The sequence below is a fragment of the Bison bison genome, unplaced genomic scaffold (genome assembly GCF_000754665.1).
Source record: "Bison bison bison isolate TAMUID 2011002044 unplaced genomic scaffold, Bison_UMD1.0 scf7180017864526, whole genome shotgun sequence".
In the NCBI taxonomy this organism is placed as follows: Eukaryota; Metazoa; Chordata; class Mammalia; order Artiodactyla; family Bovidae; genus Bison; species Bison bison.
In genome coordinates this window covers 3,138,532-3,146,930 of record NW_011495077.1, presented here as the reverse complement: position 1 = coordinate 3,146,930, position 8,399 = coordinate 3,138,532, and positions in this window count along the sequence as shown.

Here is an 8,399-nt window from a genome sequence, read left to right as displayed (position 1 = left end):
GACCAACCTAGATAGCATATTCAAAGGCAGAGACATTACTTTGCCAACAAAGGTCCATCTAGTCAAGGCTATGGTTTTTCCTGTGGTCATGTATGGATGTGAGAGTTGGACTGTGAAGAAGGCTGAGCGCCGAAGGATTGATGCTTTTGAACTGTGGTGTTGGAGAAGACTCTTGAGAGTCCCTTGGACTGCAAGGAGATCCAACCAGTCCATTCTGAAGGAGATCAGCCCTGGGATTTCTTTGGAAGGAATGATGCTAAAGCTGAAACTCCAGTACTTTGGCCACCTCATGCGAAGAGTTGACTCATTGGAAAAAACTCTGATGCTGGGAGGAATTGGTGGCAGGAGGAGAAGGGGCCGACGGAGGATGAGATGGCTGGATGGCATCACTGACTTGATGGACGTGAGTCTGAGTGAACTCCGGGAGTTGGTGATGGACAGGGAGGCCTGGCATGCTGCGATTCATGGGGTCGCAAAGAGTCGGACACGACTGAGCGACTGAACTGAACTGAATGATTCTTGATTATGTATTTATATTTTTAATGCAAGACTAGATTGATATATAGCTTATAGTCATTCTCTTAATAATTGAAACTATATTTCCACAACTGCTATCTCTCCTTCACTGCAGAATTGATGAAAGGCTCTAGGTAAGAAACAGTCAGAAAAGTTCATTAAGTGGCTAAAAAAGGGAAGACTTTACTCAAGGTGAGTGCTTTATTTTAATCATGAGTGGACTGCATTTTAAATTTTCTTTCTTCTTTCCTCCTTAAATGTTGTGAATTTAAAGACTTGTCTTCCACGTAATCTGATTCTCTGATCCCAAGACCCGACTGGGAGTCCCCCTCAGGCAGATTTTCCAATTTGATTAGAGAGTGGTAATCATGGCTTTATCCTGAGGCCAAACACTGCAGCCGGCTGCTCTATATATAGAGGAGATGATGACTGGCTGAGTTTTCCAGGGCAGACCTTTAATTAGTTACCCATGGTCCACTCATGCTCCCTGTCCTTGTTAACTCTCTGAAGCTCTTTAAGAAAAAAAAATCTCTAACTTATGTCTTAAATCACTGCTATATTTGCTTAGCATGTGATTTGCTCTGCTGTGCTTTCTCCATCGATTGGATGCCATCTTCATTAATTGAGCTTTGCTTTTGTGGGCCTTTGGTGTATGGGACTGAATTAATCCTCAATTCACAGTAACCAGTTATCATCAGTCTACAATATTCCATCATCATCATCTATTGGTACTACTATTACTATTATTTATTTTGGTCTTCATGCAATATTCCAACTTTTTTTCTTTTTTAATTTTTTGGTCATGCCAGGCAGCATTCAGGACCTTAGTTCCTCTGCCAGGGGTCAAACCCACACCCCCTGCGGTGGAAGAATAGAGTCTTAACCACTGGAACACCAGGGAAGTCCCATCAACCCCTATTCTTGTTTATACGAAGAATTTATTTTTACTTCATGTATTTTTAGGGCTTCCCTGATGGCTCAGGGAGTAAAGAAACCACCTGCAATGCAGGAGACCCAGAAGACATGGGTTCGATCCCTGGGTCAGGAAGATTCCCCTGGAGGAGGAAAATGGCAATCCACTCCAGAATTCTTACCTGAAAAATTCCACAGACAGAGGAGCCTGGCAGGCTACAATCCAAAGGGTCTCAACGAGTCAGACACGAATGAATGACTAAGCATTTATGTATTTTTAACTTACATAAATGGTACTAAAAAGATTTGTTTCTTTTTTCAGTCAACACTGTTAAATATATACCCACCATATTCTATAAATACACAATTAATGCTTTAGAGTGCGATCTGGTAGTCCATCATAATCCTCCACTCCATTTGTTTATTTATTTTTCCACGTTGAATACCTAGGTTACCTCCAGCTCTCTACTTCCACAAACACTTCATAGGGATTCTTATTTCCCCATATATTTCAATATTTGCTATTTTTATACTTTCTAATTTTTGCCCATCTGAGGGACATGAAGTAGTATTTCATTGCTATTTTGTTTCTTGAGCATCTCTTCCCATCTACAAGGTTAGCCATTTGGATTTTCCCATCTGCAAATTGCCTGTTAGTCAGTATATCTTAGATTATGGTACTCAAAAAAATTTTTTGGCTTAAAAAAAGAAATGTTTATTTTCTATTTTTGCTACATGTCCATAGTGATTATCAGAGGAGCTCTAGTCCTTAGCCACTCAGGGACCAGGGGTGTTGAAGCAGCCATAATCTTGGACACTGCCAGTCCTTATCCCAGAGGAAAAGAGAACACGATGAATCATGCATTGGCTCTGGAGCTTCCACCCGGAAATGAACAAATCATTTCCACTCACATTTCTTGGCCATGACTAGTTACATGACCACATTTAACCTCGAGAATATGGGAAAGTACAATCCTACTGTCCAGAAGGAGGACTGAAAATATTTGGTAACCAAGCATCATCTGTCCTTCTAGTCAAAAAATATTCAGTTGTGTTTTTTTTCCCCTTTATAAGATACACCCCTCCCTACCTAAGGGAATTGTCTAAACATTGTTAAGTAGGGAAATTTTTTCCTTCTACTCTTTTAGGTTCTCGCTGGGGCCCCTGTAACAAAAGATGAATTAACAAGAGAAAAACAAACAGAAGGTTACTCCCATGAATATTTCATATGTATACATGGGAGTAACTCAAGGTAGAGTAACTCAGGCTTAGAACTTCAACTTATATAGTATCTTCAACAAAGAACAATAAATTCATAGAAAAATGACAGAACAAAGGAAATAATTTCTTAGGCTTCCCAGGGCAAACTGCAGAAAGGTAAATATACAGGGAATTAATGGTAGGCAGAGGCTAGTAGTAAATTTATTATGAGATTCCTCTGGTGTTTCCTGACTGATAGGGTCTAAAGTTACCTCTGGGGATTAATTTTTGTTCTTATTCATAAAGAAGGGAGAGGGAACACCGTTGAAAATTTATATCCTGCTTTAAGGCAAGTAGGAAGAGGGCAGGGAACTGTTTTTGTATTTGCTTCTTCTCCACTGACTTCAGCTCAATTCAGTCCTTTTGCCAAAGTGGCATGTTTTGGGGTAACATATTTTGGTTTACTGTATATTCCATACAGTCATACCCACCTTCTTCTATTCATATGTTCCTTGGGGGATGCATATGTTCCTTGCTTTGACCCAGGTTTCCTTCCATGGGGGTAGCTACCTTGTCCTTTATTCTTTGCAACCCGTGGTTCTACCTTCTGGAAGAGTCTTTCCTCTCCAACATCTTTGGCCTTATCTGATATAAGCATCAGCACGTTTCCTGTCCATTGATGGTTGCAGGCCCTAGGGTCATTTTAAGGTTCAAAGGGTCACAGACTTTTTAAAGTTTACACTTAAATTTTTTTGGCAATACAATGCTCTGTAAAACACAGTAGCCTTGTTATTTACTTGATTCCAGTCAGTTCCATATGACAGAGCTCATCCACAGTTATTTTCTAAATGTACTTAGATTTGCTACATTCTTTCTTTCTCATCCAGTTCCCCACCCCTTCCCGCTCACTTAATTGCAAATAAGGTATTCAGCTTTTGTGGAAGAGCTGCACATTTAGACTCTTTCCTGGGAGCTCTTTTGTCCAATCAAAAGGAATTACTGGATACCTCACCTTTAGTTGGACCTCAAATTGAGACATCTTCATCCATTCAAAAGTTTTTATCACTGGATGAAATGGCCATAAACTTGACTTGATCCTTGACCAAAAGCTGAGGTTTTTTTTTTTTTTAATTGTTTATCTGGTTGTGCAGTATTCAGGATCTAGTTTCCTGACCAGGGATCAAACCTGGGCCCCCTGCATTGGAAGCTCAGAGTCCTAGCCATTGGACTGCCAGGAAAGTCCCAATGCTGAGTTGTTAGTTGGCTTTTGACCTTTCAAGTCCTTCTCATTTTCCTTTTACTTGTTAGGGTTGAGAAACAGTTATCACTTCCAACTGCACAAGAGCCCAATTTTCTGGCCCCCTCTCAATTTCCTTCCATTCCTGCTTGGAAACATGTCAATTATTTTCTGAGATGATTTCAAACACAGTCAACAGAAGCTAATGCTTGCTGCTATCTTCTTTTCCCCTCAGGTTAAAAGTGTATACAGTGTAAGGACCTGCCTTCCAAGTTATTGCAGGTGGCAGTTTTACCCAATAGTTTGCCACAAAATAACATGAACTGCTGTCTTCAAACGCGTGCTCACAGTGTCCTCACCATCTGTTAACCAGTTTCTAAGTCATTGCACAAATTTTAGCTAATATTGTTCGGTAGGACCCCACTTCTGTATCAGTCAGGATAAACTAAATTGCGCTAATATGACAGACAACCATGAAATCTAACAGTTCAAAGCTACAAAGCAGTATTTCTGGGTCACTGCGAGTCAGCAGGAGTCTCCACTTATCAGAGCCGCTCAGAAACCCGGGCTAATGGAATCACCACCATCACGAATATTGCCTGTCAGGACACCAAAGGGGGGAAAAAGTGGTAAACTGCACAACGGCTCTGCTTCTGCAGAACCATTTAAGGACTTTCAGTTTCTGCTTAGAAGTGACACTTGTCACTTCCAAAGAAATTTTACCGAGAACTAAGCAAGTTACATGTCACCCCTAACTTCATGGAGACAGGAAAGTGTAATCGTACCACAAACCCAGAAGGAAAGTGAGAAATATTTGGTGACAAACTTCACCAGACTTATCTCTGAGAAGTCATTTCCTCCTTTGCATCTGTTCTTCATCCTCCAACTTTTTTCACATAACTATTGCTTCAATAATTAGAAAGTTTTTTTTTTTTTAAGGGCCCATTGGTTCAGGAAGAGATGAAGGTTTTTGTAAAAGTTGACAGGAATGTATTGGGACTAATACACATATACTACTATATATAAAACATAGATAACTAATAAAAATACTTTGGTCGTCTGATGCAAAGAACTGACTCATTGGAAAAGACCCTGACGCTGGGAAAGATTGAAGGCAGGAGAAGGGGACAACAGAGGATGAGATGGTTGGATGGCATCACCAACTCGATGCACATGAGTTTGAGCAAGCTCTGGGAGTTATGATGGACAGGGAAGCCTGGCGTGCTGCAGTCCATGGGGTCTCAAAGAGTCAGACACGACTGAGCGACTGAACTGATTGAACTGCATAAGAGCCCACTGTATAACACAGGGAACTCAATACTCTGTAATGACATGTATGGGAAAAGTGTCTAAATAGAGTAGATGTATGTATGTGTATCAGAGAAAGCAATGGCACCCCACTCCAGTACTCTTGCCTGGAAAATCCCATGGACCGAGGGGCCTGGTGGGCTGCACTCCATGGGGTCGCTAAGAGTCGGGCACGACTGAGTGACTTCATTTTCACTTTTCACTTTTCACTTTCCTGCATTGGAGAAGGAAATGGCAGCCCACTCCAGTGTTCTTGCCTGGAGAATCCCAGGGACGGGGGAGCATAGTGGGCTGCCGTCTATGGGGTCGCACAGAGTTGGACACGACTGAAGCAACTTAGCAGCAGCAGCACATATGTGTATAACTGAATCACTTTGCTGTATAGCAGAAACTAACAAAAAAAAAAGAAACTAACACAAAAGTGTAAGTCAACTATACCCCAATAAAAATTAATAAAAATAAACAACAAAAAAAGAAAAATATTTGGTGAATGGAACTAATGACTACCAATCTCATATACTTTGTCCATTTTTATTCTGGTTCCTATTATTTTCTTGTTACTTGTTAGAGGTCCGTAGGGTCTAGAAGATATTGCTGCCTCATCAGTTTTAAATGCTGAAAAGATCTTCTCTCCACCACTCAACTGTTAACTTGGTCAATGGTGTCCTTCACTGAGCAGAAATCTTTTATGCTAATGTAGATAAGTCATCAATTTTTTCCAGATTAAATTTTCTGCATTGGAGATCTTGTTTAAGAAATCATTTCCCATCCCAAGGTCACAAGATGTGATACATATACTTTCCACACTTAGATTTTATATATATCTAAACAATTCATTTTTAAAGGTATAGAGATCTTCTATCATAATCCACAAAATGACTCAATATTCTCAAAATTCATTATTTTTTCACTGATTTCTGATTCCATCTTTGTTATATTTAAAATTTATTGACATCTGTTTCTGTTCCATTGAACTGTTTATTTGCTTCCACTCCAGTTCTACAATGGTACTATGCTGCTGGTAAGTCACTTCAGTCGTGTCCGACTCTGTGCGACCCCATAGATGGCCGCCCACCAGGCTCCCCTGTCCCTGGGATTCTCCAGGTAAGAACACTGGAGTGGGTTGCCATTTCCTTCTCCACAATGGTACTATAGTTTTGTATAATATGTAAATACACATTAGGGATAATTCGTGCATTTCCTCAAAGTTTTTAGTTATCTATGATCTTCTATTCTTTCCTATACATTTCAGAATCAATTTGTTAAGTTTCTAGATTATTTCTGATAGAAATTCTACTCAAAGTATTGATTAATTTGAAGGATAATTTACATATTTGTGGTGTTAAAATATCTCACTCTTTAACATGGTATATCTTTCCAAACATCCTGGTCTTCATTTATGTCTTTCATTAGAGATTTAAAGCTTTTCTTGTACATTCTTTGAAAGATTAATTTCTATAAATATTATATAGTGTTTATTGCTATTGTGAATGTTATCTGAGTTTGTATTACATAGTCAGGTTGTTATCAAATGATATAGAAAAATGCTGCTGCTGCTACTGCTAAGTCACTTCAGTCGTGTCTGACTCGTGCGACCCCATAGACGGAAGCCCACCAGCTCCTCCATCCCTGGGACTCTCCAGGCAAGAACAGTGGAGTGGGTTGCCATTTCCTTCTCCAATGCAGGAAAGTGAAAGTGAAAGTGAAGTCACTCAGTCGTGCCCGACTCATAGCGACCCCATGGACCGCAGCCCACCAGGTTCCTCCGTCCATGGGATTTTCCAGGCAAGAGTACTGGAGTGGGTTGCCATTGAGGAATGCTACTGACTTTAAAATTTTGTTACTGTTGCAACTGGGTTTACTACTATAAACAATTATCGGATATTCTGTTGAGTTTTCTATGCATATGATCACATTAATCCTTTGAAAATAATTATATTTGTTCTCTTCTCCAAACCTTAAATCTCTTTCTTCACTTTTTAATTTGTATTAATCTAAAAAGATCTTCACGACCCAGATAATCACGATGGTGTGACCACTGACCTAGAGCCAGACATCCTGGAATGTGAAGTCAAGTGGGCCTTAGAAAGCATCACTACAAACAAAGCTAGTGGAGGTGATGGAATTCCAGTTGAGCTATTCCAAATCCTGAAAGATGATGCTGTGAAAGTGCTGCACTCAATATGCCAGCAAATTTGGAAAACTCAGCAGTGGCCACAAGACTGGAAAAGGTCAGTTTTCATTCCAATCCCAAAGAAAGGCAATGCCAAAGAATGCTCAAACTATTGCACAATTGCACTCATCTCACACGCTAGTAAAGCAATGCTCAAAATTCTCCAAGCCAGGCTTCAGCAATATGTGAACTGTGAACTTCCTGGTGTTCAAGCTGGTTTCAGAAAAGGCAGAGGAACTAGAGATCAAATTGCCAACATCCACTGGATCATGGAAAAAGCAAGAGAGTTCCAGAAAAACATCTATTTCTGCTTTATTGACTATGCCAAAGCCTTTGACTGTGTGGATCACAATAAACTGTGGAAAATTCTGAAAGAGATGGCAATACCAGACCACCTGACCTGCCTCTTGAGAAATGTGTATGCAGGTCAGGAAGCAACAGTTAGAACTGGACATGGAACAACAGACTGGTTCCAAATAGGAAAAGGAGTATGTCAAGGCTGTATATTGTCATCCTGCTTATTTAACTTATATGCAGAGGACATCATGAGAAACACTGGACTGGAAGAAACACAAGCTGGAATCAAGATTGCCGGGAGAAATATCAATAACCTCAGATATGCAGATGACACCATCCTTATGGCAGAAAGTGAAGAGGAACTAAAAAGCCTCTTGATGAAAGTGAAAGTGGAGAGTGAAAAAGTTGGCTTCAAGCTCAACATTCAGAAAACGAAGATCATGGCATCCGGTCCATTCACTTCATGGGAAATAGATGGGGAGACAGTGGAAACAGTGTCAGACTTTATTTTTCTGGGCTCCCAAATCACTGCAGATGGTGACTTCAGCCATGAAATTAAAAGAGCTTACTCCTTGGAAGGAAAGTTATGACCAACCTAGATAGCATATTGAAAAGCAGAGACATTACTTTGCCAACAAAGGTTCGTCTAGTCAAGGCTATGGTTTTTCCAGTAGTCATGTATAGATGTGAGAGTTGGACTGTGAAGAAGGCTGAGCACTGAAGAATTGATGCTTTTGAACTGTGGTGTTGGAGAAG